Source organism: Hylobates moloch, unplaced genomic scaffold (genome assembly GCF_009828535.3).
Source record: "Hylobates moloch isolate HMO894 unplaced genomic scaffold, HMol_V3 SCAFFOLD_13, whole genome shotgun sequence".
Taxonomy (NCBI): Eukaryota; Metazoa; Chordata; class Mammalia; order Primates; family Hylobatidae; genus Hylobates; species Hylobates moloch.
This window is the reverse complement of record NW_026652288.1, coordinates 16181672-16209059: the sequence shown is the minus strand read 5'-3', so window position 1 is coordinate 16209059 and position 27388 is coordinate 16181672. Positions and strand designations below refer to the sequence as shown.

Below are 27388 nucleotides of genomic sequence, written 5' to 3'. Positions count from 1 at the left end.
CGGGGCGGGGCGGGGCTCCGAGGCCGTCTCTCAGGCTGAGGCGGCCGCGGGAGAGGCGTACACGGCGGCGGCGGCGGAGCCGGCGGCGGAGCAGGGCGGCGGCGACTCGGTGAGCGCGGCGCGGCTGGGGGCGCGGCAGGGGCGCGGGCGGGGGTCTGCGGGCGCGGGGCTCGGCCTGCGCGGGGCACTGCGGGGCACCGCGAGGCGCGGCGGGCGCCTCCCTGCCATCCTTCTCCTCCCGGACGCCCCTGCAGCCTTTGGGAGGGAGGGACAGTGGAGGACACCGTCCAGGAGCCCTTCTCTAGCGATTGCCGGCCGGAGTCCGGCTTTGTGCCCCGTTACCCTCTTTCTGAGAGGGCTGCCTCCTGGTTGTGTTCCTTTCCCAGACCACCCTCCCTCGTCCCTCACTCACTTACCCCCCACCCCCAGGTATCATAAGCTCCATTCTTGCAGGGGACCCCTAACACTCCCCTTCCCACCACCCGAGGCCCGGGGCTCCTGGGTACTCTCTACAGCCCCAAAGGGAGGGATAACTCCCTCCCTAGCCCCTGCACACCTGGACCCTTCTGCTGCCACCTGCCACAGACGTTCTTAGCCAGCCAGAAAGCTGCTGTGCCTAGGACCCAGCACACCTTGCTGTCACCCTGTCTCCTCCCCCAGAACCCAGAACCCCAGTTTGGCAGAAGGCACTTTTCCAATACTGAGCTTTGGGAACAATTTGACCCACTTCCCAAAATGCTGGTCCCAGGCCAGCCATGCTTTTTGGTGGAGACACCTGTCTTGTCTGCCAGGAGACATTCTCTGTCAAAATGGGCCAGCCCGTCCCTGGGTCCTCCTCCAAGCTGCTCCTGCTTGCTAGCCAGTGTCCCCAGAGACCAGGGCCAAGATCTTTGTCATTTAAGGCCTCCAAAGCTATTTCCCCACCCATCCCCAGAATTCCCCCAGCCACTGTTTTGGGGGTGCCAGGTCCAGAACTGATGGAGCAATCTTTCTGGGTCCAGGGCCTGATGTCCTCTCCCACACCCTTGTTTACCCGCCTGCTCCCCAGGGAACCCAAGACGGGGTCACGGGGCTGGAGTTTAGGGCCCTGATCTCCCCTGAAGCTCTGTGACCCTCCTTTTTTCCCTGTTAGAAACTTTCCTCTCTGTCTCCAGTCACTGTCTCCTCTGGATGGGACCTGGGCCATCTGCACAGTGTCCAGTCCCCAGGGCACAGAATGCTGATCTGGGACCCTGGAAGGCTGAGACTTGTGCTGGGGCAGCAGGAGGAGAGTGGCTGCTAGCCAGGTCTGGGCTTGGGTACCAGAGTTCTTTGGGTGGATCGCTGTCGGCTTTCACTGATCTCCGGTTGGGGTTTGAGGGCTTTGCTTTGCAGTGGAGACAGGAGGCAGAGCAGGGGCTGTTTTTCCTGCGTGCTTCTGACTGTCTTGTGTTGCTATGGTGACAGTTTTGCCTGTCTTCCTTCTTCTGACTCTTCTGGGAGCTGGTTTTTATTGGTCCGTTGTCCTGTCTTTCATGGCTCTAATTTCTCCTTTCTACTTGCTCTGAAATAAACAGTCATAAACATGGGCTCTGGGCCCAGGCTGGGGGCTGGCAGAACTTCACCTCCTGCTGGCCCTGGGTTCCTGTGAGGGGAGAGTGGGAAAGCGAGGTGGAAACAGACCTGCCCACATTCCCTCCTGCCTCTGGGCTCTGGCTCTGGGAAGGGGGCAGCAGCAGCATCATGGGCTTGGGCACATAGTGGGCGCATACTGCCTCAGTGCTAAAAATAGATAACAAATGTGGCGAAGGACCTCACTGGTGTTATTTCCTTTCATCTTGACAATAGCCCCGTGGGGCAGGGGCTCTTTCCACTTTGCAGATGATGAAACTAAGCTCAGAGCAAGTGAGTTATTTCCCTAAGGTCACATTGATTTGAGCACACAGTCAGCCCTCAGTTTTGGTTGAATGAATGGAAAAGTGATGAAGCTGACATACACGCATCTCTGTTGGGCTCCCTGGTCCTGTCCCAGAGGGATCACAGGGACTTCCTTAGTCCAGCTGCCTAAACCCACACTACAGGAGGCTCTTTGGAAGGTGTCTCCACTTTTCCTGTCCCTGCTGGACTACTGTGGAGGGAGCTGCCAGGAAGCTGTCTGGAGTGTCCCAAGTGTACCCTTGACCTGAACTGTTGAGGACCCCAGCTGAGAGCAGAGCAAAGCCACTTGTGACTTCCTGTTTTTACTCAGCACCAAGAAGAATTCAGTTTGCATTTACTCCCAGGCCTAGATGCAACTAGATAAGTCAGGGACCCAGATTCAAGTAGACCCTCCCAAGCCAGCCCCGGGCAAGGAGTTCATAGCTCCCCAGGGCCATAGGGGCACCCACTGTCAGCTGTGAGTGACACTCTCCAGTGAGGCTGTTCCTTCCCTTCCCTGGTGTTTTTTTCTTCAGTACACGCTCTTCTTTTCCATTCCCTGCCAGTCCCTTCACATTGCCATGCTCTAGGTTTGTTAAAAATAAGCTGAGCTTGTTTTATGGTAGCACAAAAAGACCAGAGAATCAGCAGCCTCAGTGTCAAGTGTTGGTCCTGAGAAAGTCAGTTCACTCATATAGCCTCAGTTTCTCCGTCTTTAAAATGGGATTGACAGCATCTATACTATTGGCCACATTTTCTTGTTCTTTTAGGATGGCATAGAATAGCCTACCGGGAATGCTTTGAACACTTTGAAAGGCTGAAGGACCCATAATGTCCTAGTTCTATTGGGAGATCTCAATCTTAAAGAGAGACCTGGACCACTGTCCAGAGATTGAAAACCAATTTAGGAATAATTAAGCTGTAAAATCTCAGGGTTAGAGGCATCCTCCAGAGGCATTTTGCCTAGCCTTGATGTTGAATCCTTTAATTTATTTATGTACCTTACATTTGTTGAGTATCTGCTCTGTACCAAATACAGTTTTGGGAACTAGGGGTTCAAAAAATGAGCAATATTTCTGTTTTCAAAAAAAAAATTTAGTCATGGAAAAAGATCCTTGTAATACAGTTAGGTGGTATGATAAAAGGAAGGGCAGGCTGATGGAGGGCCCAGAGATGGCCACTTGACTAGGTCATCCATGAGGGGTGAATCAGGTGATTTGTGCTTTGGGGCTGAAATACATTTGTCCTTCCACTGCCCACTTGAGGAGCAATGGAGTGATGGTTGGAGAGCCACACATCAGCCCTTGTGAGCAGGGCAGGGGAGAGAAGCATGGCAGGGAGCCAGGCCTGCCTTTCTCACTGAGTTTTGACTCATCCTCTCATAGAGGTCTCCGGTTTCCACTTCATCATGGTTAAAATCTTGTCTCAGGAGCTGCATGAATTACCTGACAAGGCATCATGGTGATTGGAAAGAAAGTGGTCTTAAGAGTCAGGCATGAGTTCAAACTCCACTGCTGCTTTGCCTTAACTGTGGTTGAAGGTGCGTCTAACCTCTCTGGGTCTCAATTCTTACATCTGAGAAATTGCAATAATTATACTTGCCTTCTAAGATTTAAATGATCTTATGTATTTAAAGGGTCTGGCATTGAGCCCACCTCACAGTAGACTTGCTGTTATTTAGTTACATTGATTAGAAAAGCGTTCTCAGTTACTGGACCTCTGGGTCCCCTTAAAACCGTGGTACAAAGCTCTTTGGATGAATTCCAGCCTTTGGAGATCCATTCATTATCTGAGAAGGTTAAAAATTGCCCATGCTCAGGCTGGTTAATTTTCAAGTTATTGCTCACTAGATAAGCTATGCTCTACAATACCACAACAATGCACGAATCCCCAACACTCTTTTTTTCAAAGGAGAACAAATTTGAAGTGGCAGCAAACACCCTGAGTTTTAGAAACGTATTCTATCTGTGAGAATACTTTAAAATGAATGCCTCATATTTTTTATTCTGAGCATGTTGAACTTCTTTTTTTTAAGTTACTTTAAACATTAATATACATTTTTCTCAATTATCACTACAATTCTATGACATTAGTATTATTGTCCCCATTTTACAGTTAAGAAAACGGGGAAAGGTAAAGTCCCTTGCCTCGTGCCTAGAAGCTAGGAAGTGGCAGGACCAGAATTTAAAGCTAGGTTCTACTTGCTCTTTGTGCCGTAGTACACAGTGTTGTCGTTTCCTTGGCTGGCGTGTCAGTGACCTAAAATAATTGTGTTTGGAGAATGCAGGCAGACATTAACAGGGGTGGAACCGGTCAGCGTTGTAACTCAGTCTCTTAGTAAATATTTAGAGGGTTTATTAGGATTTTGCTCTCACCACAGCCTTAAGAATTGCTTCTGCAGTTGGCTGGGATGTTATTTCTATAAGTGATAAATAGAAGAGGAGTTTGACACATCTGAGTTAAAGGAAAATGTTTGATGATGCTAGAAGTAGCTTCCTTTGCACAAGAATGGATTGCTGATTTGTCACTGAAATAAACTGAACCTTTAAGCAGGCCAAGATTTTATGATTGAACTTATGAATGGAAAGCATAACAGTTGCTTTCCAGGGATACAGAGACAGGAGAAACAAGGTCAGAACATATGGATGGATGGCTCTTCAAATACAAAGGTGACTTGGATTCAGTTTATTTATTTTTTCTTTTTTTGAGACAGGGTCTTGCTCTGTCACCCAGGCTACAGTGCAGGGGTGCCATCATGGCTCACTGCAGCCTCGACCTCTTCAGCTCAAGTGATCCTCCCACCCCAGCCTCCTGAGTAGCTGGGACCACAGGTGTGCACCACCAAGATCTTTTCACTTTTTGTAGAGGTGGGGTTTCACCATGTTGCCCAGGCTGGTCTTGAACTCCTGGGCTCAAGTAGTCCTTCCGCTTTGGCCTCCCGAAGTGCTGGGATTCAGTCTGTCAGTACAGCTATCATCTAGGAAGCTGGAGGTATTGAAAAGCAGTTATAGAATTGCTCATTAGCCTTTCTTGGGTAATTTAGAAGCCTAATTTCCCTGGACTAAGAATCCCATTTCCCCCACGAATCCAAGTGCTGAGAATGGGTGCCATGTTTCCCAGCAGTGTGTTTACCAGGTCCAGCTTAGCGCTGCAGACAGATGCGTTTCTATTTGCAATTATCTCAGGGCCTGAGTCTGGTGTCTGCTTATTTAATGACTTCACTTTCTAATAAAAATTCTGTATGGCATAGATAATTAGATTTTTTAAATGAAACTGGGGAAATGGAGTGCCCCAAAGAGTTTAATTGCAGTTTTATGATGGATCAAGCATAAAAATGAGATTATTCATTTGACAAATATGTATAGGGTGGGTTCTTGCTCTGTGCTGTGCTAGGATACAGTGATCAATATGACATTACCCCTGCCCTCAGGTAGTTCTCCCTCCATGGGAAATCAGGGGAGGAAACACATGGCCCAGTGGAGCCTGGCCAGTGTTATACAGAGTGCAGTGTGCTGGGAGAAGAGGGAAGTATTGTTTCGACTCTTATTTCAATGAAGTCAATTTCCCTCCACATGGGTACTCTCCGTGGACCACCTGAATTACACCTGAGGCTGCACAGAGAGGGAGCACGAAACAGAAACACGCATGTCCTGGAAGGCTGCCCACCTAAGCTCAGCTGTCAGCTGCAGTCCTCACTTCCTCGTAAGGGAGGAGCAGGTCTCTGTGCTTCATTTTCACTGATGGTGAAATGAGAAGACTGGATTTGATGACTTGAAAGTGCCTTTCCACATCTAGCCTGATGATTCTAATAAGCTCTTGGACTCATTTCCTCTAGTGACAGGTGAAGAGGCAAAACCTAGCTGTTTTAGTTAGCAGGGTTGCCAAGAGAGAGCTGGGATGCAGAGAACCAAGTGTGTTTTCAAGGAATCCTCTCAAGGAGGCGAGAAGCCCTGTTTTCCTTCCCAGAATGGGAGCCACTGTCTGGCTGAGCATCCTGATAAGAGGCTGATGACAGTGGGAAGAGACAAGCAGAGACACAGGAGTGGCACAGAGGGACCAGCTTATTCCCATATTCCAGAGCCTTTACCACAGTGAATGCAGAAGAAGGTTGACCTCACAGATGCCTTGGTTACTGCAATGTGCTCTTCTGTTTTAAGTTAATGTTGTTTTTTAAAAATCATTATTTGGTTTGATGATTCCTGAGTTTCAAACTTAAATGCACAATCATTTTTTGATCGTGAGGAACAATGAGTGACACACTCTTATCCCAACACTCTTCCAGTTCTCTCATTAGCATTGGCAACCAGATGCAGGCCTTTCCAGCCACAACGATGAGGCTGGCTCCCAGTCACCTCATGTAAGAAGCTTCATGCTGTGTTTGGGGCAAGAGCAAATGGAGAGTCCAAGAAGACCCGGGGTCTTGTAGTCACGTTGCCCACTCACAAGCAGCCTGGGCTTTGACAAGCTGTCTGATCTCCTGAGTCTTGTGTTCCTACTGAGCCATGTAGGGCATTGTCGGCAGGACAATGATAAACATTTTGTGCCCACTTTTAGCAATCTTCTGAAGAACGTTTGAAACAGGTATTATCCCCATTTTATGGATGGGGAAATGGAAGTCCAGAGGTGTTAAGGAATTTGCAGAATGTCACCTCATTAGAAAAGTGGCATAGCTGGTATCTGAAACCACATCTGTGTGCCTTCAAAGCCTAATCTCTCTGTACCACCCACACTATAAATAAGAGCTGTGCATATGTGAGGAGCGTGGAGTTAATTAGCATGTGTCTTGGGCAGAACACTCATCTCAAAGAGGTGGTAAGTTTCTGCTAGCCAGAGGAGCCTCCATACCTTAGAACTGAATGAAATATAGCTTGTGTTTCAAGTGCTTCCCTATGACTGGTGTGTCTGTGTTTGGCTGACGTCCTTCAGGGTGTCCTTTGCTCAGCCCACCTCGACGGAGGATGCCACACAGAAGTAATGAGCTGAGCCTGCAGTGAGTGCAGCATACGGCCTTGTTGAGCTGTGGATCGCTCCCAGTCGAGGCAGGTGGTATCCAACTTACTTCTCAGGCCCTTCCTTGGGACAGCTTGCAGTCATGGGAAGGAACACAAGATAACTATGTTCTCAGCTTACAGAGTGACAGGTGTGCATGCTGATGAACACCCCTGCTCTTTCTCCTCTATTCCACAGAAACTGGGGGATTAGATAGCTAGGTAGATGGATGGAATGAAGAGAAAAGAAAAGGAAGAGAAAAGGAAGGGAGGAAGGAAAAGAAAAGAAAAAAAGGAAAGGAAAGAAAGGGAAAGACGGGAAAAGAGGAAGAAAGAGAAACTGAGACCAGTGGCTTTTCCAAGGCTGAGACAAGAACTCAGCTACCACAGCTCTTTGAAATCCAGACAAGTGACATCTGCTCCTTGAAGTTCTGAAGCAAGTGTTTGGAAGCAAACAGACCTGGGTTGGATGGAATCTTGGCCCTTTCCTTGGGCAAATTCCTTAAGCTTGCTAAGTTTTCCAGTTTGTGAACTAAAGTTAATAATGTTTGTGTCTCAGGAATATTGTGAGGAATATGTGAATTAAATACACATCCATCTTTCTTTTGGCCTGACCTTTGAATAAAATTTGTTTGTAAAGTTTTTGCTACATCCTCTAGGTTCCTCTTTATTTGTTTTTCTGGGCAGGAAATGACATGAAACTTCTCCTTTCTCTGACAACACATTCCTGAATTGTCCCTGAAAAAGCCCCACATAGTCAACCCCTCTAGACTTCTGCTTCTAGCTTTCGAGTTTTCGATTTATGCCTGAAGTGAACCTAGCCACGTTATTTCCTAGACTGTAACAAGGATAATGATTCTCATCAGCATCAAGCACTGTACATGCACTATATGATCAATCGCCTTATCCTAAGCCTTTTTCTTATTTTTTAAACATGTATTTTTTTTCTGGAGTCTTGCAGTTTTAAATCCAGGTCCTTGACTACCTTCAGAAGTAATAAATGGGATCATAAGCTATTTTTTGACACATACACATTTGCTTATTTTTAAGTCCAAAATCCAAAAAGCTCTGAAAATGGGAAGTTTATTTCATCATGCATTTGAAACCAAAAGCTGGCCCAGAGACTCTATAACTTTTATGTATTACACTCAAGATGAATGAGTTTTTCAGCAGAAAGATGAGTGTCCCAGACCCTGCTGGGCATGTACGTAATATATGGCTTATGCACTCTTTACCTTTCTAAAAGACATTTCTGAATTTGGAAGCACATCTGAGCAAAGAGTCTCAAAGAAGGGTTTGTGGATCTTGCAGAAAGCCTAAAAGAACTGACTGTGTCGGCAAAGTCCAGATGACACAAGTGAATATCCTATCTTTGGATATTAGAGGATGTGGTGACATGGCCCATCTCATGCTTATCAAAAGCATTAGTGGCCATTTTTATATTTTGTCAATTAACTGAATTAAATGACCATGCTTGGCACAAAAACAAAACAACAGCCAAAAAAAAAAAAAACATCAAAAAACATGGGCTCTCAAATTTCACTGGGACAAAGTTATTTAAAAAAGAAAATTTCCTGAGAAGTAAAAATAAGCTGGGAATTTTTTATTGAGTGTGGCTTATAATTAAGTTTCAGTTTTGGCCTTGAGGGGGGATGGTAGAGGGAATTTTTAAATCTTACTCATCATTTTACCCATGTGAGGAAGAGCCAGGGCTGGAAGAGTGAGCATGGGGAAGTGAAAAGCCTCAGCCGAGCGTGAGAACATTTTGGTTCTTATTTTGGGTCTGTTCTTCGGTTGTAAAGTGAGCTTGAGCTTGCCACTTCCCTTCCTCGGCCCCTAGGAACTGAGTGTCTAAGTAAATGACTTCTTCCTTTGTCTCTCTGAGAATTAAGACATGGAGGCTAGGACGTCAAAAGAGGAGGAGAGTGGGAAGCACTGAGCTGTCTGTCTGGCTGTACTGGTAACTTCTGCCAGCCCCAGGCTGACCTCTGGAGGGATGTAGAAAGTTTCCCTGTGCTCTGCTGGGTTCCCTCCTGGGTCTTCCTTTACTTCTTCCACAGCTCTAGTGTTTCTGTGCCTTTGGCTGGTTTGCATCAGATGTATTTTGGCCCTGGTGCCTCTACTGCCATTCACACCACTGATGCTCACGAGGTCTCATTGGCTGCTTGACCAAGCATGGCCGTTGGCAGTGGCCCTAATGGCAATGGCCATTCCAGCGATTGCTCTGCGTTTCTCTCCTGTTTTCTCTTTCTTTGTATCTTTATCTTTTGAGTTTATTATTAATGCGTCATAATTCTGACATCTTCCAGATCAAAAGATTAACATTTCTTTCAGAATCTGATGATGCTTAAAAGTCAGCAGCTCCTCCTTTCTGAGGACCCACTATGTCCTTCTGGAGGAGGGTCTCACCCACTCATAACCAGTGATAGCCATGTGGCTTCCGCCATGGAGGAGTGACCTTAACTTCCAGGATCCTGAAGGCCTTTGGTTTGCATAGACTATTGGAGCCACTAGGGAGCTGTAAATATGGTTCACATCAGCGCACATGGAGAAGAGAGTGCCTCTGGGGGTGGCTGGCCCTTAGAAACTAAAGAGGCCTGGACTTATGAGTGTATAAGTATGATGTGTGTGGTTTGAATGGATGTGTGTGATTTGAATGTATGTGTATTTATGTGTGGCTTGTGAGTGGGTGTGTGGGTGTGGATATGTGGATGTGTATAGCTGTGTGTGTATAGGTATGTGTGAGTGTGGGTATGTGTGTGCAGTTTGTGAGTGGGTGTGTGGGGGTGAATATGTGGGTGTGTACAGGTGTATGTGTGAGCATGTACAGGTGCATTGGGGGAATCTTTTTTAGTTCCAAGGAAGCGCTGCAGAGGGCAGGAATCTGCCAGGTGTTCTCTGAACAAGGCTCTGCCCTGGCCTTCGTGTAGCTCACAGGTGGAACCGATTACTCAGATGCCCCTGCAAGCCAAGGGACCTTTTGTCTTTCAAGGACCAGTGACCACCAAGAAAGGCAATTCTGACATTAACTGGCAGACAGCAACTGAATTACATTTCTTAGGGAGAAATATCCAATTCTGCTGCTTCAGAAACATAGAACCCTGTAAATCTTATGCTATATATTTTAAAAACACCCAAATCATTTGCATATGTGACTTTAGAAATAAAAATAAGTGAAAGAAAAACCCAATTCAGGTTTTAAAAAAAAAGACCAAGAATGCATTCAATTTTATGTAATAGTCAGCTGGGGAAAGTAGGGAAAAGATTATGAAAGAGAAAAGAAAGGGAGGGAGCAGGAGAAGCTGTGCTGCATCTGTCCGAGCCCCTGTGTGATCAGGCCGTGCTCCCATTGCCGCACATTTGCAACTCTTTCAGGTTCAAGTTCTTTAGGGTCAAACCCAAGCAGGGTTTGTGAGGGAGAAGGAACAGAAGAGAATGTGAAAGATTGTTGCAGTTTTGCTTATCAAACTGCAGAGGATCAGGAAGACCATGTGGGCAGTGGAGCGAGCACTGTCCAAGGAGTCCCCTGGGTATAAGCCTAGCTCTGCCACTGACTTTCTGCCTAACTTGTTGTAAGCCCCCTCCCCTCCCTGAGCCTCAGTTCCTCCATTTTTAACAAGTGTGTTTGACTAGATTAAGTCTAAAGCCATTCCTGGGTTGGTGAGGCAAGCCCACACACTGGGCCCCACACCCCAGGCCCAGAGGCATTCTCAAGATGGAAGAGGAGATTGTTCAGCTCTGGCCTGCAGTTACTGAAGCCAAGAGCCCTCTTCCGCATGGGTCTGAATTGGGGTTTCCTCTTGCATCACTCGGGGCGAGCGAGTGAGCTTATACGGGTGTGGATGGAGTGCTAAGTGCGTATCTCCTATGTTTTCTCCCTTTAAAACATCTGTGTGTCAAGGCCTCGTCCCTCTTTCTCCCTTTCACACTACATGCTCAACCTGCTAGTAAGGTCATGGGTTGTGTAAATTTGTCTCTTAAACCTCAGATTCAGGAAATAGATTGAGTAGCTCATAGAAACTAAAATAGCTACAGTGTGATCGCTATTTGTGGTATATGAATGTGAGTTATTTTTTTCTAACCAGTGACTTATAGGTTGCCCAGTCCAGACATGACCCTTAATTTTTCATAGTATTCCCAAATTTTTAATTATGTTAACAACAGTGAATTATGCTATTCAGTTTACATTTAGCACCTATTAATTCTAACTATTTGGATAGTATTTTTGTATACATTTTTCATCCCACAGACACCTTCTAAGGTGATATTTTCGTTTCTCTTTTAAAGATAAAGACAATGAAGCTAAGAAGTTTTTTAAAAGTTGCTCTAAGACATAGGATTGAAAAGGGCTGAAAATGGGGCACCAGGATTTGGTTGAAGTCAGCCTGGCTCTAAAACTTCTACACGTTTCCATACCACACAGCTCACACTGCTTCCAGGCCACAATTTTATTTTTTTTTTAAGAAAATAAAATCCTTCTTCCTGCCATGACTGGAGTCTCTTAAGCCTCAGAAAATATGATCATAGCTTGATTTCTTTGCCTTTTTCCAGAATGGAGTCCCATGGCACTCCCTACCTTAATGTAAATTTCATGCAAATAGTATATGGTATTTCTACTTAACAAACTTTGACCATGTATTCCCAAAGTGCCAGACAGTTTTCTGGATACTTCCAGATGTGTCATTCAATGGGAGAAGAAGTTGTGCTCTTTATTATATAGAGAGCAAAATCAAGACTCGGAGAGATGCAAACATTGTGGCTTGCTTGGTGAATCAGTGATTCACAGGCTGCAGTTTTATAGAGCGCTTGGGGTTTTGCCTTGCCCTGGAACAGAAACATTCCTTGTTGAACCAGGAGATCAAGCTGACCCACCAGCTCCCACCTCACAGGGCTGGGCTTCCCCAGTATCTGTCTGCTGGTCATAACTCCATCTGCTGGCTGTGGAGGAAGGCAATTTCCTCTTGTCTCTTCCCATGTTGTTTCAGCCTGCCCCACTATTGGCTCAGTTTAGCTCACCCAAAGTCCATTTTCAGTTTCATGGCTCATCATAGACTTGCAAATACTATGTGTTAGCTTCGTATTACAGAAGAGAAAATGGTAATGTGATTTACCCAGGATCACACATGAGCTACATCCTCTTTTCAAAATGCCCTTTCTTTGCCTGGACAGACCCTTTGAGATTCGCTTCTGGTATAACATTCGCCGGAAACCTTCCCCAGGTCCCCATCAAATTCATCCATCCATCCTTCCATCCACTTATTCAACAGATACTTATTGAGCACCTACAAAGAGTTGTGCACTTCTCTGGGTCTGTTTCTGAGGATTCAGCAGTAAACCAAACACACAAAGCTCTCTAACCCATGGAGCTTATATTTTGTTGGGGAAAGATAGACCATAAACACATAAACAAGTAAAATGTATATCATGTTAGATAGTGATAAGTTCCATGAAGGAAAATGAAGCAGAGATGGGTATACAGAAGGATGGGTGGATGACAGGAAGTTTGGGGAAAGAGGTGCTATTTTAAATAGGGTTGTCAGAGAAGGTGAGGATTGAGTGAAGGCCTGAAGGACGTAAAATAATCCACGTGGATAATCAAGGGAAACTGTTCCAGTCTGAGCCTCAGCGAGGGCCAAACCAGAGTGGAGTGTGTCTGGCCAGGTGAAGAAACTGCAGGGAGGCCAGGGCCAGAGCTGAGTGGACAAGTGACCGGTTGCAGGCCATGGGGTCGTGGAGACATCACAGGCCAGCCTGTGATTTCAAGGCACTCCTGGCGCTCCCTCTGACCCAGAATGTTTTTGCTGTCTCCAGTTCACTGGCCTGTTCTCACGCTGGCCTGTGCACCATGCAGGGCAGGCCCAGGCTTGTCTTCAATCTTCACATCCCCAGCACATAGCACAGGGTCTGGGATAGAAAGAGGGCCCAGCTTTTATGAAGACTTCTGCTCCTATTTATTTTTTTTAAGTCCAAGAGTCCTAGTTAAATATTATTTGTGATCTCTTTTAAATAAACGTTGGAACTTTGAAGAAATGCTGGCTCTAAATCCCAATTAACCAGCTGGACAACCATCAGATGGGCAGGATTGCTAAGGAAAGGATAAGGTGCCAGGAGAAAGCTGGAAGTGAAAACTGTGGGGAGGAGAGTGTAATTAGACTCCAGAGGAAGAGGGCTTCTTCAGAATCCCTGGGGATTAACTGCTCATCCCATCCCTGCTGGGGACTGGTGTTTATAAAAACTGACCGAAGGCTGGAACAGGGAGGCTCTCGAGAAACCCTCAAAGTGTGTCAGGATTTCAGCCAAGACTTTGCACTCTCCACTTTGCTGACGCAGGGGGTGGCCGGAGGTAGCAGGGGGAGCCTGTGGGACCCGGAAGACTTTGTCTCTGGAGACCTTTCCAGAAGGAAAAGAACCTCCCCTGGCAGGTCCTTTCCCTTTAGAAAGCAAGATGCTCATCTCAGAGGAGCTTGAGTTTCTTCAAATGCAGGGAAAAATCCTAGCAAATGTAATGGGGCTACAGCAAGGGGAGAGAGGCTAGCTGAGGAAAGCATTTGGCCCCAGTGAGGCTCGAGGACCTCTGGAGGCTGCCAGCTCCCACCTCTATCCTCTGCCCATCTGAATCCTGTTCCTCAGGACAAAAAGTGGCTTACAGCAACTTGTAGCAACTTAGAGCAGGTAGGACAAGTAGCTCAATAGGGTTAGAGTGTGAGGGGGATGGGTAGAGCTCGCTGAAGACTGAAGCTAGAGGACATCCTGAAGCTGTGGGAAGATGTTAGGGAATTTTCACAAAGGAATGATAGAAATGGATTTCCAACCAGAAGTATGTGTGGGTGTCAAAGGATGGACCCCATAGTTACAAAGCTGTGGAGTGTTCATTAACGAGAGCTGGGGAGGGAAGATTGCTTTCAGCTGCTGGATCAGGTAGTAGGTTTGCTTAAAAATATTAAAAAGGGAAAAAGCAAAGACTTGCCTTTTCCTTATTCAAAAACTGTTTTTTGAGAACTGACTGTGCTTAGGTGCTGGGGTTGTTCCCACAGATAAACCCCGCCCTCATGGAACCCATTCCAAGCAGCCTCCTTGAAGAACCTTACTTGAAGGTACTTGAGATAAGATGACTGGAATTTCCTGCATTGAACTCCATATTACAAGTTTTTAAAATGGGGAAATTAAAAAAAAATTCACGGCACCTGATATTAAAATAATAAAAAGTTAATTCTTGATCTGCCAATGACCTGCTCAAAGTGAGTGGACAGCCTCCCTGGGTCTTCATCTCATCCTCCAGTGTAACTAATCTTCCTTCCTGCCTCCCTTTCAGGAATATTTTGAAGATAACAAGTTTTGAAAACAAGTTGAAAGCTCTGTATAAATTTCAGGGCGTGACTCACATGCCTGTGAGGGACCTGTGTTCACAAGGTGCTACCTGGTGAGAGGTTTTGGATGAAGGATAGAGTCTGTTCACAGATCAATTTTTATCATCTTTACTTCTCCAGGTTTGTCTGCAACTGTTTGGGGATTTTTTCCAGCTGTCAGAAATACTTTTCCTGATTTTATATTAGTATTTGGCTTCTGCACTGCAGTGCGGTGCTTTAGAAACATGTGCACGTATATGTTTACCTAATTGCTTTAGGATGATAATTTAATGTAGTTGATATAACAGTATAAGAAGGCAAAAGCCAGGATTGTTGCTCCAAGTACGACAAGGCTTGAAAACAGCATCTGTGGGTATACAGGAGTGGGAGGTGTCAGAAGTCAGCCTACGTTGGGTCAGGGTAGGAAACCAAGGGTGTGAGTTGTCATGAAAAGCCACATGCAAGGTGCCAACCATCCCAGACCCCCCCAGAAATAGCTGTTGAAAATTGGGCTTTCTGGTGAAAAGATCAGCTGCTGCGAAACGCCTTCCATATATGTCAGCAAGTGGGGCCAGATAGCATAGAGCGTGCCTGAAATGTGTCTAAATAAATGATTATGGTGACTCACTCGCCCCCGTTGAATGGAATGTTTTTTTAAAGTGAAAGTAAGAGAGAAAGAAGATAATAAAGCAAAGAAAAAGAACAATAAGGTTTGAATTTAAAACAATAGGAGCAAAAAATTGAATTAGTCACTCATGTCAAATCCTGTGAGCCTCTGTCCTGAATTGCTACCTTCCTCCTTGACTTGCCTTAAGGTCACGGTCTTTCTGTTTGAATTTCCTGGTGAAATAACACACCCTCTGATTGTTGCCATTCCCAGTGCCAGTTGCAGGCATGTAATGGGCATTCTGAGATATTTGTCACAGAGGCACTACAGAGCTTGTCTGTTGAGCTCCGAAGGTCTTTCCTTGGCCGGAGAGGAGCATCCAGTCTCTCTGAGATGTTTAGGGTTGCTTTGTGGAGCTTCTGAGTGTGAGAGCTGGGGCTGCCAGCCCGTGAAGCTTAACAGAGAAGGTTCTGCATTTGTTCTGTTGTAGGCCTCTTGGTCTGTTGTTGCATCATCCCTGATAACAGGAACCGGCCCAGAGACCAATGAAACCTTTGTGATTTGCTAGTGCTTTAATCGATCTGCAGTTTGCAGCGATTTTTACATTAAAATGAGTCAGTCTTGTTTTATGCTATATACTCATTCTGCTGAGTATATAGCTTTGCTCCTCTTTTTGGTTGATTTCTGGGCCATTGCTTAACCACTCTTACGTCCTAGGGATGTCATCCATAAAATGGACATAATTCCTTCTCAGCAGACCCCAACATAATACCTGTGAATATAAAATTATTTAATCTGGAAAAATGTGGAGTATGTCACTTTTGCTGCAGTCAGAAATAACCCTCAAATCTCAGTGGCTGATAGCGATGACTGTCTTGCTGTGCCCTGTGTCAGGGGGTGCAGGTTGGCTTCTGTGGCACTGATGTACGTTTCTTCTCATTCTGGAACCTGGGCTGAGGGGGTGTCTGCCTCTTGGAATGTGTCATGCTCATGACAGAAGTGATCGAGCAAGGTGGCAGAAACTTGAGACTCTTGTTGAAACTTCTACTGGGATGTGTCTTTCTTTATTCTAGTCTCACTCCATTTGGTAAACAAGGCAAATGTCCAAGTCCTATACCAATTGTAACCTCCTCCCAGGGAGGGCAAGTGGTACATCCAAGTCATCTGGCAACCAGTAAGACTGTACTGTACAACTGTCCCCTGTACTGTACAACTGTCCCCTGTACTGTATAACCATGCCTTGTACTGTACAACCATGCCCTGTACTGTACAACCGTGTCCTGTACTGTACAACCATCCCCTGTACTTTATAACCATGCCCTGTACTGTATAACCGTCCACTGTACTGTATAAACATGCCCTGTATTATACAACTGACTGTCCTCTGTACTGTACAACCATGCCCTGTACTGTACAACTGTCCCCTGTACTGTATAACCATCCTCTGTACTGTACAACTGTCCCCTGTACTATGTAACCATGCCCTGTCCTGTACAACTAACTGTCCCCCATACTGTATAACTGTCCCCTGTACTGTACAACCATCCCCTGTGCTGTACATCCTTCCCTTGTACTGTAATCGTCCCTGGGAGAGACACCACCCCTCTCCCAAGATATCAAAATCTGCAGGTGATTAAGTCCCTTATATAAAATGACATAGTATTTGCATATAACCTATGTGTCTCCTCCTATATACTCTCAATAATCTCTAGATTACAATACCTAATACAATGTAAATGCTAAGTAAATAGTTGTTATACTATGTTGTTTTTTAAATTTGTATTATGTTTTATTGTTGTTATTTTTTTATTTTTTTTTCTGAGTATTTTCCAATCTTGATCGGTTGAATTCCAAGGATGTGGAACCGTGAATATGGAAGGCTGACTGTAACATCTTTTACAATTGAGGAAATAATGCAATGTAACAAGTACATTGTAAGCTTATTAAACACGGTGTGAACATCATGTTCTTAGTAAAATAATATTTGATTGGATACTGAGAATGGAGCTTATGTCTGGTATCAATATTTATTGGGAAATATCACACTAGAATGTAGTGGTCTATGATGGAGGAAATTTTGTGTCACCCACCCCTACATTTTAAAAGCAAGGCCTAGACCCTCTTCTTGGCATATAGTAGGCATTCAGTACATACTAATTGTTCTGAGTAAATTCATGAGATCACAGCTGCTCCAATAATCTCGGAACCCAAGACAGTAAAATATAATTCAAGTCTCTGAAGTCTATTTAAGATTAGAAAACAGCAAAGCCAAATTTTCAGCTGCATGCTAGAGAGATAAACAGGTTTATCAATTTATTTCTTAAATTCAAGTGTAATCACATCCACAGAGCCTTTTGCTGAAATTCCCCTTTTGATGAAACTCATGTCATCACATCAAATAACTCTAGTGGCACAGACTTAACTCAAGGTCCCCAGCATTGTTGATGGGCAGTGGCCTTGACAGGGACAGTATTGACATAGTGTTTTGACCATTGTTGTGTCTTTCTTTGGGGCCGTCTCAAATGCTTAGTATTCATTGCATTCTTTTTTTTTTTTTTTTTTCTGTTGTCATTGTTGTTCCTACCCTGTCTTGCTGGGAGCAATGGTAACCTCTTAAATTTAGAAACAACAGAACCAAGGCAACAAGATGTGAGGATAGGGCCAGGCTATGCAGTGGGTGTGGCAGAGACTCCACCCCCCTGGCTGAGTTTCTCCGACATAGATAAGACCACCTGGGACACTTCTTCTCCACTCACTAGCTGTGTGACTTTAGGCAAATTACTTAACCTTTCTGTGCCTCATTAGTCAGATTAATGGAATGAAGATAATAATAGTAGCATTTTCTCTTAGGGGTGCTGTGAGGATTTAATGAGGTGATACATGTAAAGTATTTAGAGCCTGGGAGGTCAGGGGAATGAGATGAGCATCCTGGTTGGACAGGGCCGTGGGCCTCAAACTACTGTAGTGGTGGCTCCAACAGGAGCCTCTCAAAGTAATGCTCATTGGAAGCACAAAGACCATTCACAGGGACATTGTCATTCACCTTGATATGAGTGGGTCAGGGAAGGCAGTCTGATGAGCAGACACCTGGAAGAAGTGTTTGAACTGTGGGGTTGTGGGGGCTGGGTGAGCCATGGCAGAATCTGAAGGAAAAATGTGGATTGTACAAGGCAGAGGAGAAAGAAAGTGGGGAGAGCCCAAGATGAGAGTATGCTTTGCTAATTCAAAGAAAAGCAAGAGGTCAGTATGTATGATGAGGAGTAAATGAAGACAGCAGTGATATGGTTCAGAGGGAGACTGGACCTGCAGGACCTTGTAGTATGGGTTTTCATCAAGGAGAAAGGAAACTGGCACTTACTGAGGACACATCGTGTGCTAAGCCCTGGGCTGGGTCTAATCTTTTAAATAATTCTGCAAGAGCAACTGGTACAGATGAGAAAGAGGAGCTTACATTCTTGCGTATAATCAATCAGGTGGCTCACACATGGCAAAACCAGAATTTAGACAAGGTATTTTGGATTTCAGAGCATACTCCAGACCTGCTTCAAATTTAGACATTTGTTAATTATCTAGTATTTGAATATACTTTTTCATTTCTTTGCTTCAAGTCAACTGAGATGATACAGGAAAGCTAAATTTCAACTCGCTAATTTGCATGAACACAATTAATGACTGTAAAAAATCTTTTTGGAAGGAAGGTTGCACCAGATGTGGTTTCATTGCTTGAGCAAATTAACACATCCCCTGTTACCTGGTATGCATTAATCTGGGTTCTTCAGAGAAATAGAACCAATAGGAGATAGATATGGATATGGATATAGCTACAGATAGAAAGAGATTTATTTAAGTAATTAACCAACATGGTTATAGGGGCTCAGATGTCCCAAGATCTGCATCTGGCAAGCTGGAGACCCAGGAGAGCTGATCATATAGTTCCAGCCTAAGTCAGAGGGCTGAGAACCAGGAGAGCTGATGGTGTAAGTCTGGGTTCAAGTCTGAATCCAAATGCAGGAGAAGACTTGTCTTCTAGCTTACAGACATAGAGGCAAAGAGAGAAAATCCCCCCCTTTAATTCACCTTTTGTTCTATTCAGGCCTTCAAGGGATCTGTTGAGGCCCATCCATATTAAAGAGTGCCACCCACTTTACTCTTTCTACTGATTTAAATGTTAATTTCTTCCAGAGATACTGTCACAGCAACAAACAGAATAATGTTTAACCAAATATCTGGGTACCCCATGCTCCAGTCAAGTTGATACATAAAATTAACCATCACAAAGACCATTTTTTATGAATGTAAGTACAATTAAAGAAAATGTCAAGTTGCAACAAGGAGGCTCCCACACTGCACATGGCTTCTCTGGTCTTGCAGGGAGGCCTGAACTTGCCTGCCCCAGAGCCCCATTTTTCCTTGCACTGATCAGCTTCTCTAGATTCCTGAGACTTCTTTTGCCTGTACAAGTCCTCTCCATTTTCAAAAGCTCTGCCTCACAGGACAACTAAACAGGCAGCATTCTTTAGGATAATCTTGATTAGGGATTTTCAAAATGTGCTATGTCATGGCTGCATGGAAAATGGTCATATTTGTACAGCACACAGAAGAAATGGATGAAGCTGCTTATAGTCACAGAGTAGTGGCCCGGTGGGGGAGGAGGAATTCTAGACACCTTGATTCTACCAACTGTCCCCCTAGACCACAAGTGTACCTTTGCTACATGGTTGGAAAAATCTGATTGAAATCAAGCCATCCATCGTATAGGTGGGAATACTGAGGCCCAGAGAGGGAAAGACTAGAGCTAGAGCCACCTGCTTTTCTCCTGGGACCTGCCTGTGCAGTTCTGGTCATACTGCATTGCCTGCCTGATCCTTTTCTGCCTCCTCATTTCTGAATTATTCATTGGGCATTTGTCACAGACTGTCAGGGACAGCTGACTTGTGTGGGTGTGTGGGTGTGTGCGTGTATAAGCACATATGATCTTTTCCCAATTAGATAATAAATCATCTGGGGACAGGGTCTTTGTCGCTTTCTCTTTCTTTTCTTATACCCTCCAAATTACCAGGCATATCAGATCCTACTTTTCTGTGTATTAAAGTATAAATGAATAATCATCCATCATTAGCCTTTAAAATAAACTGTAGCATCCTCCTACTTCAAACGTCTTTTCTTCCAAAAAGTATTTGCTGATACCTAGCTGTCAATGATCTCTGGTTTGTCTCACCTTCCAAAGCATTTTCTTTGTGACATCGTAGAGCTTTTACTGCTTTCCACCTTATATTAGAGTCATAGGTAGAAATATCCCATCTCCTTTTCCAATGACGTGACCACCTTGAAGGTAGAATACATGTGGCTCGTGTAATACAGTGGTGTTTACTTCACAGGCATTCAGTTCCAACTCCACATTTTAAAATGTCTATTATATATCAGATACTGCACTAACTGTGTCATTGCAGGAGCGCGTTTAAACTCCACAGCAGCTATATAAGGTGCATATCAGCTTCGTTTTTATTATATAAGGAAACTGATGCTCAAAGGGGGGAGGTACCTAGTTCCAGACTGAGTTGAAGCCAAACTTCTGGTTCCAAATGCCATACCCTTGTTTTAGCCCAGGATAGTTGCCTGCTTATCTTAGCAAATGTTTGTGGAATAAATATGCAAGCCAAGAATAGGTGAGTTAATTCATTTGAAGGCTAGCAAATGCTGAACATAAGTCATTTGTGGCTTTTGGAAATCATTGTGAAAATACCTTTATACTGTAAAAAATGAAAAGAACGTTGATTCTCATGGATCAGTTCTGCTCGCCTATGGATTGTCCCTGAAACATCTGCAAGTTCAATTGAAATATGACTTTCAGATGAAAGAGTGCTATCACTGTCCCAAGGCTTTCTTTCCTGATTTCTACCAACATCAAAGCAGAGGTTTATACTTTTTCATTTTGATGGTAATTGGTTTCCTTAATAAGTCCTGTCTTTAAGAGGTAAATTCAATCAGCTGCTGTCTGCTATGAGACTGAATGGTTGTGGCTCCACGTGTGGGGGGTTGGTGGGGCAGGGCTGTCTTTATTTTTCTGCTCTATTTTCTTCTTATTTCCCATAACAATAATTGACCCCCTTGCATGTTAAAGACTCCCGCAAAGGTAGAAGAAGGCATGCGCAGTGATGCTGGAATCATCTTCCATGTGGTTATCTAAGTGTGGCCTCCAAGGAAGTTACTTCTAGAGCCCAGTTAATTTCTGACTTAATCAGAGCCCGGAAGCCCCAATCATGCTTCTGAATTTGGTAATGACAAGTGTCTTTGCAAACATCTAGGAAGAAAACAAGCTTAGAGGAAGCTTTGACAGACAACAGTAGTTAAGCCCCAGCAACAGTGTGATAGATGCCAGCTGAGCAGTGTGATAGGCTCCAGCTCATGGGTGGACGTGGCAAGGACTGTCCAGAGGAGAAATGGTCACCTGAGGCTGGAACACAACAAGGGCAGTCTTCCAGTATGACTCAGCCCATCCACCAAAGGGACTGATCTTATGAGTTTCAGTCCTAACCTCCCTGTGTGGTGGGACAGACACAGCAACTAAGAGGGATGTGTGACTTCACTCACATCGGCTCTCTACCTGGGGTCAAACCAGGCATTCAATTCTAACTCTGCATTTTAAAATGTCTATTACATATCAAATACTGCACCAGCTGTGTCATTGCAGGAGCTCATTTAAACTCCACAGCAGCTATATAAGGTGCATATCAGCTTCGTTTTATTATATAAGGAAACTGATGCTCAAAGAGGGGAGGTACCTAGTTCCAGACTGACTTGAAGCCAAACCTCTGGCTTGGCAGCAGGGTAGAGAGCCCTGAGATGCTGGCACAGAGAGTTGAGGAGTGGCCTTTATTATGCCAAGGACTGCAGGTAGATGAGCTTGATCTTCAGTCATCAGATACTTATGGAATGTCTGCAGGCACTGTGCTTGGCACTGGAGCTAATGATGGTTAATGCATTTTCTGCCCATAGGTGAAGCCTAGTGGAGTGCTGTTTCTCAGAATATATTCTTACATCATGGAACTTGTCCTAGCAGGAGATGCTCAGAAGGCATTCATTCATCTCTTCATTCATTGAACAAAGGCTTTAAAACACTATGTCTGGGTGGGCTCTAGGAATATAACAGTGGGCAACACTGATGTGAGCCTGGCCCTGGAAGCCTGCAGGGTGTCTTAATTGTGGGCGAATACAGATAAAACTGGGAATATGGTCTTTGTAACCATTTTTAAAGGTGTGAATATATGTGTAATGCAAACAAAATTGTAGAGGGAACGTGTACACAATTATTAACCAACTTTAGTGTGTTTCATTTACATCGTGACTGTATGTCTTAAAAGTTTACGTAAAAAGCATTGCTGCATATTGAAGTCTCTTGAAACTGTCCATGGCAGGTCTGGGCTCAGCAGTGCTCCTCTAGTGGCATCCTTTAATTTAGGCAGGCTTGTGCAACACTGTCCCATCTTGAAGTATTGAAGAAGACTGTATCTCCAGGCCCTGGCTCCTCAAGCTCCCCCTGCCTACAGGAGCCTTTCAGCTGCCTTTCTTTGTGGCTCAATGCCATTCATTGTCTAAGCTACAGTTCAAGGATGAATGACTAAAGTGATTCATTCTTGTATTTGACAGATATTTATTGAATGCCTACTTCATGTCAGGCATGGCTCTAGGCAGTAAGGATATGACATATCAGTTAAGGAAAAAAAGTAGATAGTAAATAATAACTTTAATAATGTTAAAGTAACAATAATAATATTTTATTGTGGTAATAACATTAAGAAAAAAGTACTAAAGTAATGTATTTATCTTATTTAAGTAATAATTATATTATTATATATAGTATACTATTATAAATAATAATAATAACTTTAAGGTAAGGTAATAAAGGAATATTTGTTGCCTTCTAGTATATTAGAAGGTCAAAAGGTCAATGGGAAAAATGGAGCCGAACCAAGGAGATTATGGCTGCTGCAGGGAAGGCCATTGCAGTTGAAAAGGGTGGTCAGGATGGTTCTCATTGAGAAAATGACTTTTGAGCAAAAACTATTAAAAGGTGAAGGAGTGAGCACACATATATCTGGGAGAAATGTGTTCTAGGCAAAGAGAAAGGGCAGTGGGACTGACAGATTTGAGGACAAGCTAGGAGGCCAATGTGATGGACCTGATAGAACAAAGGAAGAAGAGTAGCTGTGGATGAGGTCGGCAAGATCCTGGGGAGGCAAGGCCTTCCACCCTGAGTCTGATGGAGGGCGCTGCTGGAGAGCGTGTACTAGCGGAGGGTCCTGGTGGGACTCACATTTTAGTGGCATCACTCTGGCCGCTCTATGGCAAGAAAACAACAGGGTGTCAGGGATGGAATGGGGGGACCCTGGCGGCAGCATGTTCTTGATGGACTAGTATGGGAGGTATGCAGGGATGCCGGATATGTTTTCAAGGTAAAGGCAAAAGAATTTTCTGAAAGATTGAATTTGGGGCGTGAAATAAAGAGGAGGCTCAGATGACTCAGTATTTTTGTCCTAGCAACTGGAAGGATGGAATTGTCATTAGCTGACATGAGAAATAATGTGGGTAGAGCAGGATTGGGAGGAAAGAGGAGGAGTTCTGTTTTGGGCCACGCTAAGTTTGAGTTAGGCATTGGAGTGTAGCTTCTGAGTAGACTGCTGGTTATTGCTGGCAAGGGAGAGGTCAAAGCTGGAAATATAAATATGGTATTTATCAAAATAGAGATGATATTTAAAGGTGTGAAACTAAGGCAAGATCACTAAAGGAGTGAGTCCTGATAGAGTAGAGAGGCTGAGGGGCCAAGTCCTGGGAAGTGCCAATATTAAGAATTTAGAAAAAGAGAAAGAGGCAACCAAAGAGACCAAGAAGGAGCAGACATCGACTAGGAGGAAAATTAAGAGACCCTGACCTCTTTAGAGGTCAAGTAAATAAAGACTTTCTGAAAGGGATGATAACTCAATTGTGTCGATTATTGCTAGTGGGTTTAATAAAGATGAAGACAGAGTTGACCATTGGCTTCAGCATTGTGGAGATCATCGTGTCCTCTGCTCTCACCCTCAGCCCACCCAGCCTGCCCCCTTGCATGCCATCATGGCGTGATCTGCTTATGTAACTGCATCTCCTGCAAAACATTTTTCTGTCTGCCATCCTGCAGACACGCTCACTTGTGTGCTTATGCAACATTGGTGAGCACCTCCCATGTATCAGGAACTGTGCTAGATGGAATGAGTATGCAAAGTTGAACTTGGTATTTTTCTACCCTCAGATGTCTTACAGCCTAAGGAGAAAAGCAGGGTGTCTAGAATCTGTTACAGCAAAAGAAAGGGATTGAGGGCTAGTAAAATTATGAGACTTCAGGGGACAAAGAAATTTTCTCTGGGAGTCAAGGTTGAGTCCATGGCTGAAGTGGCCTTTAAATTCGGCCTTGAATGCTGGATGGGATTTACAATTAAAGAAATGGAGGAGAAAGAAGAATATTTTAGAAAAAGGGGCATATAAGAGTAAGGGCATGCAGGTGGGAAGGCTGGAAAGGGGACTCTGGGCTGAAGGAGTGGCATACGGAGGAGAAGGAGGAGTGGAGAATGAGGCTAGGATTTGGGCCAGGGACCCGATGAAGAGGGCCTTAGAAAATAGAAGCTGGGCTTTATTTCTTAGTCAATGGAGGAATCATTAAAGGTTTTTGAGCCATAGAGTGATGCAATAATAGCCGTGCTGCTTTGGGAAGAGTCATCTGTCTGTGTGTGCAAAACTGTCCAGGAGAAAGATAATAAGGGCCTAAATTAGGGCAGCAGAAGTGGGAGCAGAGGAGGGGGCAGATGTGAGGCACTGCAGGAGCAGAGTTCACGGACTCAGCACTCCAGAGCGATGGGCACATGGTGTGGATCTGGGGCCCTGGGCCCTCTCTGAGAAACTCGTCAGCCTTTTGAGGTCAGTGGCCTCAGCTGTCCCTTGTGCTTGTCATCCCCACCCCCACCCCATCCTCTTCCAAGCCCATGTGTGCTCAAGCTTCACCTCGTTAATGAAATGAAGCTGCTTATTTTTGGAACTCTGTGATTAACATAGTTTCTGTGTTTAGGAAACAAAAGAACCCTGTGCATTTCAGGACTCTCTACCTGCACTGTGTCCACCTAAAAAGGTGAGAACTGACGCATCCAGGTCATCTCTGGCCTCCAATCTCTGATCTTCTGTCGCACCTGATCTGATCCATTGCCTGCAGCATTGCCAGTAATTGTTGAGCAAAAGCTGCTCTGGAGGCCCAGAGAGGGCGATACACAGTGCCACCCGACCAGCAGCACCATAGGAAAGGCCAAGCAACCAGATGGGGCTCTCCACTCTACCTCCATAAATCTAGGCAGGCTGCCTGCCCATTTTCCCTAGAAAACCAGCCTAGTCACTTGGCCAATTGTGCCAGAGGATGGAAGCCCTCTCAATGCCCTGTGGTTCTCCCAGTCCCCAGCCAGGGCCGGCTGGGGCATGGCAGGCTATGGCCCCCAATGGTATCATCAGTGATTTCAGGAGGCTAGAACCCTAGCGCTGTGGGGAAAGGGCTGGCCTGCTGCCAGTCCCAGCATCCCAATTCCTATGGCAGTGCAGGGGGAAGAGCCTCTGGGGGCGAAGCTGGCTTCCTCCTGAATCTGCCCATAAAAGGATAAAAGTGCTGCTATCTGGTCGGCATTGGTAGGATTGCTGATTATAAATTTTTTTAAAGTGTGGATTTTTCCCCCTTTTTGCAAGGATATGTGTGTGTGCGTGCAGGCGCACGCATTCGGGTGTGCCTGTGTTCACACGGTTTGCAGCCTGTATGTGCTAACAGATGGATTCAGCCTCATCTTTTATCCGGTGTTACAGAAGATAAAACTGAAACTGGATGATATGCTGCCTCTTCAATTTAAAAGAGAAAAATAAAATAAAAAAGCTCTTAAAGGGAAGCCCTTATGGTAGAAAAGAGTGGTCCAAAATATTGTCAGGCTTTACTCAAAAGGCAAAGAACAGCAGAGCCATTCGAAAGTAATTTTTCTCCCTCCTCCCTCTCTGACTTATCCAAAATATATCATCTACGTGTCAGAAGTAGGGCAAGCTTTAAGGCTATTATGAATTATATATCAAGGGACATCATTTCCCAGGAGTCTTGAACAAATGCCCAATGGTTTAAATTTTACAGACATGCTCTTCCCCCCAGTGGCAGCAATTTCTGTCACTGCAGTCTTCGTGAGATGGAATTGGAAAGTGTTTTGCAAAATGCACAATGAGATGTTATGCTAATAAAGGTAATTGTGCAGTGGTTGGAAACCATTCCTTCCTGAATGAGGCTTTTATCCTCCACAGACTGCCCCACACTGCAGGTACTTAGGCAGCAGGCTGCTTCCACTGTCTTGCCTTCTTTTAGCTGGAGTCAAATACATCCAGGGTGAGGACAGATTGAAAGAGGGAAACTGAAATCAACTAGGCATTTCTATGCCCATCAAGTAAGACAAAGACCTTGCCATTTCATCTGAATATCAGATATTCTTTGCCTATCTATTTATTATTCTCTAAGATTCAGGAAGAGCTCTGTGAAAGTCATTCTTTTATCTAAAATTGGAAATGTACATTCATTGGTGAAATAAGAAAGGTGGCTTTGAGGGTCTTGGTATTTTGCTTCCTTACCGCTATTGGATGGATCAGAAAGTTAGCCCAGAACAAGGGAGCAGAGGACGAGCGATTACCAGAGTGCATTGCTGGGCAGGGCCTTCCAGACAGTGACAGCGACAGCTGCAGGAAGTGGCTTTCTCCGCTCCATGCTTCATACTCTCCCTCCCAATTTATTCTTTTGAAGTGGATATTTTAAAGTTCTGAGCTTTTCTGTATGCAGCCTTGAGAGAATCCAGATATAATTATTTATATGTTTGTCATTTTCTTTATCTTTAATAATTATTTATTCATTATCTCACTTTATTCTTACAACACTTTTGAGATATGGAGGGCACATCATGTTTTTCCCATTTTAGAGAGAAAATAATTGAAGGAGTGGTGAAGTCACTTGACTAAGGGCACTACTGCCAGAGTAGTGATATTACGTAGATATAGACATAGATCTACACACACAACACTCCACACTGACACGATATAAAATACAAACCTGACAATAGCACCCTGTCTCTGCAAAATAATAAAAGGTAAAAACCCTACATTCAAAATGCAGATTCCTTTACAAGGATTTGCTGGGCCCTCTGTGGTCCACCCAGCCCCTGCCTCACATGAGGTGCAAGCCTCCCTCCCAGTCCAACCCATCAATTTCTTATGCTCCAGCCACACCCCTTCACTCAGAGTTCCTCACATGAGGAGCTTTGTCACTTGTTCATTTTCAAGGCCTGTGCTGTCTGCCTGAACACCCTATTCCCACTTCACATCCTCAAAGCCTCCCTTAGTGGTGTATGAAATTCACACTTTGATTAGGCCCCAGCCCCTCCAGGAAGCTTTTCCCGGCCAGATCCTGTCACACAGGTGGAGTCCGGTGCCCACCAAGGATGCTTCCACACCAGCCTGTGCAA

The 27388-nt window shown here is 44.7% G+C and overlaps 1 protein-coding gene across 3 annotated transcripts in view; it reads left to right on the top strand.

The window, feature by feature from the left end:
- Positions 1-15: 15 nt before the first annotated feature.
- CYRIA (CYFIP related Rac1 interactor A) overlaps positions 16-27388 on the top strand; it is a 111073-nt gene continuing 83700 nt past the window's right edge. Inside the window, exon 1 of one of the 3 annotated variants that reach the window (XM_032172263.2) lies at positions 16-109. The gene's annotated coding sequence lies outside the window, so the exon portion shown is untranslated. The remainder of the gene's footprint in view (positions 110-27388) is intronic. The other 2 variants (XM_032172265.2, XM_058426651.1) reach the window with 2 other exon arrangements.